General features: G+C 50.5%; 1 pseudogene; it reads right to left on the bottom strand.

Moving 5' to 3' along the window:
• Window positions 1-1646: 1646 nt before the first annotated feature.
• Window positions 1647-6060, bottom strand: LOC141157760 (uncharacterized; annotated as a pseudogene).
• Window positions 6061-9083: the final 3023 nt, after the last annotated feature.

Genomic DNA, 9083 nt, shown 5'->3' with positions numbered 1-9083 from the left:
AGTAAAATTTGGTGGAGGTTCCATCATGCTTTGGGGCTGTGTGGCCAATGCCGGCACCGGGAATCTTGTTAAAGTTGAGGGACGCATGGATTCCACTCAGTATCAGCAGATTCTTGACAATAATGTTCAAGAATCAGTAATAAAGTTGAAGTTACACAGGGGATGGATCTTTCAGCAAGACAATGATCCAAAACACCGCTCCAAATCTACTCAGGCATTCATGCAGAGGAACAATTACAATGTTCTGGAATGGCCATCCCAGTCCCCAGACCTGAAAATCATTGAACATCTGTGGGATCATTTGAAGAGGGGTGTCCATGCTCGGCGACCATCAAACTTAACTGAACTGGAATTGTTTTGTAAAGAGGAATGGTCAAAAATACCTTCATCCAGGAACTCACTAAAAGCTACAGGAAGCGACTAGAGGCTGTTATTTTTGCAAAAGGAGGATGTACTAAATATTAATGTCACTTTTCTGGTGGGGTGCCCATACTTATGCACCTGTCAAATTTTGTTTGAATGCAGATTGCACATTTTCTGTTAGTACAATAAACCTTATTTCAAGGCAGAAACATTACTGTGTCCAACAGTTATTACATATATCAAACTGAAATAGCTGTTGCAAAAACACCAATTTTTATAAAACATTAAGCTTAAGATTAATAGGGGTGCCCAAACTTTTTCATATAACTGTAAATACAAACATTATAAACCACATCCTATAGGGGTGGTCCTCGAAGCCCCAAACTATTTTAAATCAAGAAACCAATGGTGTCTTTCTCTCAGGCAGATTGCGTATTACCTCCAGCTGCTAAGCACCAGCTCGGAGGCACCAATTCAAACAGCCTGGCCAATGAAACATGCCCCAAACCACGGGCCCTCTGATCCAATCCCCATGGGATCAACCACCCGAGACCACTGAATACCATGTAGGGGGGTCCAGAACTTCCTGAGGTCCCCCCCACTGATCCACCATTAACCATGATCACCAACTTCGAGGACCCCCCCATGCCATGAGCACAAATATTCTGACACCTCAAATATTTGTGTCCCTCCACACTCTTAAACCGACCGCGTTTAAGTGCACCACATCCCTCCTCCAAAATTCCCCTTCACCAGACTCAAGTTCTGTATGGCGTATGGCCAAAGCCCCATTTCGTACCATGAAACACGTCACCGCCCTATTTACTTTTATCCGGGCTCTATTGATTCCTTCAATTGATTGGGCCCCTCGCCAGACTTGTCGTGGAACAATGTCAGACCAAATAACCAAAACCTTTAGGAACATTGCCCACAATCTCTGTATATCAAATTTGATGTCCTTCCCTACAAGACCTCTTACCCAGGTCATTGCCCCTCAAATGTAGCACCAACAAATCAGCGACCCGATCAAGCCTCACAAAGTGATGGAATTCAGCCAGGAGTTGCCTCCACACCATTTGCTGTTTCCCAATCCACCGTAGAATGGCTTCATCCTCCAAGAATCCTAACTGACGGCCGGCCTCACCGCTGCCCGTAATGCAGCCCAGAAGACAAAAGAATTGCCCATGATCCATACGAGCCAGGGACTTTCATCCGTGAAGTCAAACAAAAATACAAATCTAAGAAACGGTAACATCTAACAAGAACTTGGAACATTCTCTTCACTACAACCAAGCCGGGCGTATATAAGACCTAAACCGTATGGATTCCCACCGTCCGATCTTCTTGACTAACTTGTCACCCAGCCCCCTCCTGGCTGCCTCAGTGGCTGCCCCAATCCTGAAAGAGTGACCGCTATACTCTTTTGGTGGGATACCGCCAGCCTCAAGACACTTTTTTAGCACTGCTAAAAACTGGTAGCGAGATAAAAAGGAGCCATCCTGGTGAACCAACAACGGTGATTTGTGCCCCCTGTACCCAAACCAAATTCTCTCACACAGAGTACAGGACACATGTCAGACCCGGCCACTGTGAACAACACCACTTTACACCCCAATATAAATTCACGTCCTCTTTTGAAAGACTCCCACTGACGAATCTTGATGGGCTAACCAACTCACCCAAACGAAAGGCCCCGAAAAAGGCCAGAGAAAAAGCTAGCCGGAATAGTCTGATCTCCCATGGGGATATACATACTGAAGCGAGAAGCTGCCCCAGGGTTAACAATAGTCCATATGATATGGGCCGCCTACAGTCTCTCACCTTCCAACCCTTCCGCCAACCTTTTAGCGCTTGGCGAACCAATATTGCTTTTGTTACATCCGGAAGACCCCTTATTCTAAAGCCAAAGGCCAAACCTGCCATGAAATTATTTATTTTTGGCACCGACCAACCTTCCTCCCAGAAATGACCAACCAATAATAATAATAGGCTGTCGCTCTCTAAAGGGTCTCCCATAGCAAATTTCCATTCCTCCCATAGCTGCCAAGCGACCTCATATGATGACCAGGTCCTCATAGATAATGACTGACAGATCAGATTCCTTACAGCTCGAAGGGAAGATTCCATAGTTCTGGAGGGCATACCAAACCTGTCGATGACGCCTGAAGTGCCAGCAACCGGAACTGATCCCGCTGCGAATGAGAAATAGCATTGACGATCGGATTTAAAGGGACCAATTTAAACTCTGCCACTATCCACATGTTCAACGATAAACTAATTAGCACCAGCCTTTGCAGTATTTTCACCACCAATGGCGATGCAGCTGACAGAGAATTGATAACAGACACTGCCCCTTGGTTCTCGCAGGAAAAACAGATTTTTTTGTTCTGAAAACACTCTCCCCATAGAGCCAAAGAGACCATAATGGGAAAAAGGTTGATCAATGTATGATTACCCAACAGGTTTCGATCACGCCATATCGCTGGCCATTTCTCCTCAATCCAACTACCTCGGAAAAAGATACCAAAACCACGCTGTCCCGACACCTCAATGAACAATCCCAATTCGCTGGCATTCACCACCGGAGCAATCCAAACTGACTTGCGGTTGTATGTCTCCTAAAACTGAGCCCAAACTCCCACATCGTCACGCAACTCCTTTCGTAACCTAATGAAGTGATGAGGCGATTTTGCTCCTGCCGTCGCTAATGACAGACGCCTACAAAATGCCCTGCCCATTGGCATAATACGGCACGCAAAATTCAATTTCCCGAGAAGAGACTGTAATTCACGCAATGTAATTTTATGTAGCTTTCTAACTCTGGATACCTCTTCCAACAAATCGACTACCTTATCAACGGGTAGCCTACACTCCATTTTGACTGCATCAATTAAAATCCCGAGAAAACTCAAAGACGTCACCGGACCCACAGTCTTTTCAACTGCCAAAGGCACACCAAACTTCTTAGCCACACTCTCCATTGTATGCAACAACACAGAACAGAGAGGAGAATTAGCAGGACCAACATACAAAAAATCGTCCAAATAATGGATGCAGGAATTTAGATCGGAAACATCCCTAACAACCCATTCGAGAAAGGTGCTAAAAGTTTCAAAGTACGCACAGGACAGCGAGCAACCCATTGGGAGACACCGGTCTACAAAAAAGCTGCCGTTTCAAGAGCAACCCAATAGATGCATGCTTTCCGGGTGCAATCTAAAAGCCGCCTCTATGTCAGTCTTTGCCAATAATGCCCCTTTACCAAAAAACCAGACCCAACTAACTGCCATGTCAAAGGAAGTATAACTCACCGAACACAAGTCTGGATCAATACCATCATTCACCGATGTGCCCTATGGAAAGGAGAGGTGATGAATTAGCCTGTATTTACCCGGTTCCTTTTTTGGGACAATGCCTAACGGAGACACCCGCAAGTTCTTTATGGGCTTTGAAACGAAAGGGCCAGCCATTCTCCCTAAAGCTACCTCTTTTGCCAATTTTTCCGCAAACACCTCAGGAACTTGTAACACGGATTTAAAATTTTTTGCATTAAATTGAACTTCGCTATCAATAAATGGTATCCTAAAACCAACTCCAAAACCTTCTTCTATTAGTGATGCCGCCGCCCTGTCCGGGTATCTACTTAGGAATAGCTGCATCTCTGCCAGACGCACTGGTGTCACCCCTCTTTTCACTACCCTCGCTGCTTCTGAACTTTCCCCCTCTGAAACATTTGGATGCGCTATGGCTGCCACCGCATGAGGAGCAGTCGTGTTTAAATTTACATTTATTTCCGAATTTACAAGATCCTTCATTGAAGAGGAAACATAACCCTTTTTGCACAGCTGTCGAGTGTCCCGTCTGGCCAAGACTGCCGCTGCTCCCGAGAAAGGACTGGTTAGTTTGCCCACTCCTACTCGGCGGTGTTACCCTCAGCCATAAGGCAATATCCTTATGGTCCCAACGGATACTAGATCGTACCGCTTTCCTCTGACAAAATTGTTCGTCATAACGTAACCACCCTTGTCCCCCATAAACCCTATATGCCTCCCCAATTGCATCCATGTAACAAAAAAGCCCCGAACAATTTTCTGGAGCTTTTTTGCCTATCACACTGGCTAGTATCGCAAATGCTTGTAAACAGTTCGTAAAGGTCCGTGGTATCAGATGGTACTTCGTTTTTCTTCATCCTCTTTTTTGGAATCATCCTTTCTAGCCCTGTCTAGGTTAAAACGTTCCAATGGAAGTAACGAGAATATTTCTACATATTCCCCTTTCCATAATTTTTCCCTCACCTCGGTCTTCAAATGTGACCACAAAGGCCCCTCAAAACAAACATAAACTTCCCCTTTTGCCATATCGTCTAGCCTTACATTGTCATCTTTGTCCTTGTCGCCTTCGCCCCCCACAGCCTGTGTTGTTCCTGATACCCCGTGCTAGATTCACTCATTGACGGATTTCCTCCCCCTGCGCCCACTGTATTAGAACCCCTCAAAAACGCAATGTTATTACAGCCTATCCCGCTATGTCCCAACTGGGCCGACTGAAAATTACCCAGCGCAGGTGTAGGCGACACAATGCCCTGTGACGTATTTGTTCCCGTCCCCAGTAATAAAGCTAAATCCCTTAAACCCTGCATCAGCATACCAATACCCCCGCTAACCCCCCCAGAAATGTCCTGACTATTAATCGCCAAAGAAGGTAACGGGGACCAGAAAGGAAAAATTAGCGACGACTCACCTGGCTGCCTAGGTGCTGTGAACCCAGAAGCCGCTGATCCTGAATCCTGATGTTGACGACCTCCATCCGATCCTTGTTGGCCACAGTATGTCGTGAGAGGGAGACCTGAAGGTCCAGCAGCTTGCTGCCTCGTTAACCGCTGTGATCCCGACCCCACATCTTGTGGGGAGTGAGCCGACCAATGGCTGCAGCCAGCCTGGCTAATGCCATGAACGGCCGTTATGCCAGATAAGGGGACTGGGCCAGCGCTGTGCTGCCCGTATGGAGATCCCACCTCTGCATATACGCCGCTGCCTACCCCACCGTCAGCAGAGCCAGCCGCCTGCTGCCTGCAACTGAGAGCCTGATTGACGTTGCCACGGCCGCATTATGGGCGGAGCCTGCATTGTGGGCGGAGCCGGCCAGATCCTGACTGCCCGCTGCTGAATCCACTCTCCCTGCAGCCCGGACCGCCGGAGGATGGGCGGAGCCGGCTGCGTGATCAACGCCGCTCCCACGCTGAGGGGCCCCCAGGTTAGGCCCCCATCCTCGGGCCCTCCTCAACTCGCTGCGCCGAACAGGCCCCCGCCGCAGCCTGGGGTCTGCCGCACCTGGTCCAGCTGTCTTGCCGCCTCGCGCTGTAGAGGAGGAGGCCGACACCTCCTCCTGATGCAGGTCCCGGCGTGAAGGTGGATTCCTCCTGGAGCAGGAAGCACGAGCTGCAGCAGTGCGGGCCCTACTCCTGACCGGAGGGTCCCTAGAGGGGCTCCTGACTCGCCGCTGGACCCTGGGGGTTTCCTCAGGACTAAGGCGCGCCGGAGGCATAGTCCTCCGCGGCCGGCGTGGGTCAGGTGCTGGTGCAGCGTTACCAGCTCCAGTACCCCCAATTAGGCTTTGGACCGATGCCTGCAACAAGTCCGCACCATTCAGACTAGCAGCGTCCCGCAGCTGCTGCAGCATCCCGTCAATGGCCTCCATCCTGGCACAGATGATGTGTATGGGATGATGGCAACCTAAAATGACTGCCAAATCCCAAATAGCCGTCCCTTATATACCCCACTCCTCCCCTGCAAGTGCACCTGCCCCCTAAAATACCCTCCCCTACGATCCTCACCAAACAAATCCAACATAAATACCTTGCCAGAACCCTATTCACACCCCACTTCAGTAAGCCCTCCCCCCTTTTATCCCGCATTAACTATGTCATGCCGGCCTCCCTCTGAAGGCAGGGGCTGAGTACGGCCTGTAGCATCGGCGTCTCTGCCCCGTACTAGACAGAGACGCCGTCCCTCTCACCTCCCCGCTCCTGGCGCGGCGTCCTCCAGCGCTTCTCTCCCCGCTGCTTCCGGCACACGCTCCTTCCCCGGCAGTGTGCTTAGGGCACGCGCGCGTGCGCTCCCCCTCTCTTAAAGGGACCGCGCGCGCCGTCCTAAGGAGTCCCCGGCCAATTGCCGGAGGACCTCCCATATATAAGGCACCTCCTCCAAAATGGAGGTGCCCGAGCAATGTTGTTGCAAAGCCTTCACTCTGCTTCAGCCCTCAGGTCCCGTTACCAGTTACCTGCCAGTCACCTGCCAGATTCCTGCTTGTTACCTGCCAGTCACCTGCCATATTCCTGCTTGTTACCTGCCAGTCACCTGCCAGATTCCTGCTTGATACCTGCCTGATATCCGCTTACCTGCTTGCAAGCCTGCGGTCCGACGGTCTGCCTTCCGACACCTGTCAGTCTGTCTATGGACCAGCCTGCCCGCTCACCTGGGAGCGCTCACCTACTACCTGTCTGCTAGCCTACCTGGAGGCTCCGCCGTCACGTGCTGTGACCACCTGCCTGTCCAGAGACTCTTGCCCGCTCACCTGGGAGCGCTCACCTGCTACCTGCCTGCTAGCCTACCTGGAGGCTCCGCCGTCACATGCTGTGACCACCTGCCTGTCCAGAGACTCTTGCCCGCTCACCTGGGAGCGCTCACCTGCTACCTGCCTGCTAGCCTACCTGGAGGCTCCGCCGTCACGTGCTGTGACCACCTGCCTGTCCATAGACTCTTGCCCGCTCACCTGGGAGCGTCCACCTGCTACCTGCCTGCTAGCCTACCTGGAGGCTCTGCCGTCACTTGCCGTGACCACCCGCCTGTCAAGAGACTGTCCCCGTCACTTGCCGTGACCTCCTGCCCTTCTACCCAGAGACTGTCCCCGTCACTAGCCGTGACTACCTGCCCGCCTTCCCTGGGAGCCACCCGCTTCCTTACAAGGACTGCCCCCTTGTATAGTTGCTCAGAGGTTCCACCTCCCAGACCCATTACACGGCCTTTCTTTATTAGGGGATTTGTCTTCATTCCTTTTAAAAAATTGCACGTAAGTGGCTTCCGCACTCCTACTTTTCCCCACATTAATATCAGAATGTACTCATTTGGAGTACAGATGATGGCAGTGATGGGTCAGCTCAGCACCTGTGTGTCACTAACTCTGGGGAGAAGCTGCACAGGAGATTGTCACTCACCCAGGCTCAGGTGGAGAGGTGCTGCCTGAGATATCAGGTAGTTGGTATCCAAGCTACTGCTTCACCTCATCACTAGTGATGGGCGAGCAGTAAAATGCTTGGGTGCTCGATGCTCGGGTCGAACACATTGGGATACTCGGGTGCTCGACCCGAGCAACGAGCCCAATGTAAGTCTATGGGAAACTCGAGCATTTTTCAGGCGGCGCCCCCCGGCGGTCTGCAGAGGGCCTAAAAATTGTCCAAATCTATGGGAACAGCATGGGGAAGACCTCTGGAAGCATTTCTGACTCCCAGGTCACTGCGGTCAACAACGTTGTCAGAGTATTATGCCACTTTTACAGACTCACAATAAAACAAACAAAAACTAAACCAAAATGGATGTTCCTGGGAAATATGTTAAGGAACATCCTTTCCAGGGTAATGACTTGTATATAAGGCAAAATAAATAACCAAAACCAAAAATGCTTTTCCACACCTTGGGCTATGTTCACATGTAGCGTTTTTGATGTGTTTTTGCATTGCTTTCAACCATGACAAATGCATTCACTGGGAAATGTCATTTTAACATTTTACAACCTTATCTGGCCATGTGGTGTGTGACACATCATCAGACACATGCATACAGTGCTGAAAAGACATGGGAACAGCATGGGGAAGACCTCTGGAAGCATCTCTGTCTCCCAGGTCACTGCCTAAAAGTGTGCCCATCATAAGTAATCCTTGGCGCATGCAAAGATGCCTCCCGCCATGCACCTGTCGTTGCAGACTTGCAACAATCACCGTCCACGTCCTTGTCCCACTGCAGCGTTCAGCTGTCCCTACTCCATTCCTTGGAATGCAAGCGCAAGTATGCAGCCAGCCACCCACCCACAGGCTGCAATACTATACTGCCAAATTTTTGACAGCTGCTGGCACTTGAAATGTGACCTTTTAGGCTCGTGGAGGCGGAAGCTGTCCCCAATCTTATGGTGGCGGCGACCGGGTGTCCATACTCGGTCCCCAGCCGCCACTATTTCTCCCGGGGTCGTCTCCATCTTCCACAAGCACGGGTCCCACAACATTACCCGTGCCCTCCCCAGTGCACTTACTGGGAAGGACCACCTAGCCACAAACACGTGGACAGGTGAATGTCGCCAGGGACGGTACAGAGCCAGTCCACAGCTTGTCGGTGAGTTGTATTTCACCACAGCCATATTTTTTAGCTCGGTGAAAGGACTTGGGAAACCATATCTACCCAGCTGTCATTTCTCCCAGGAAGTCCTCTAAAGCTGCTTTGACTTGAAATGTGGCCTTTTAGGCTCATGGAGGTGGAAGCTTTTCACAACCTCATGCCGGAGGCGGCCGGGTGTCCATACTCGGTCCCAAGCAGCCACTATTTCTCCAGGTATTGTCTCCGCCTTCTACAAGCGCGGGTCCCTGAACATTACTGCTGGTACTTTTCTGTGGGAATCTGATGGTCTCCTACCAGCCTGGAATATTTCCAGTAAACTATGGTACGATGCCATGG

This window comes from Phyllobates terribilis, unplaced genomic scaffold, assembly GCF_046119375.1.
Source record: "Phyllobates terribilis strain yellow unplaced genomic scaffold, ASM4611937v1 Scaffold_8__6_contigs__length_399053987, whole genome shotgun sequence".
NCBI classification, from domain to species: Eukaryota; Metazoa; Chordata; class Amphibia; order Anura; family Dendrobatidae; genus Phyllobates; species Phyllobates terribilis.
The sequence above is the reverse complement of the archived record's forward strand: the minus strand, read 5'-3'. Positions and strand labels throughout refer to the sequence as shown.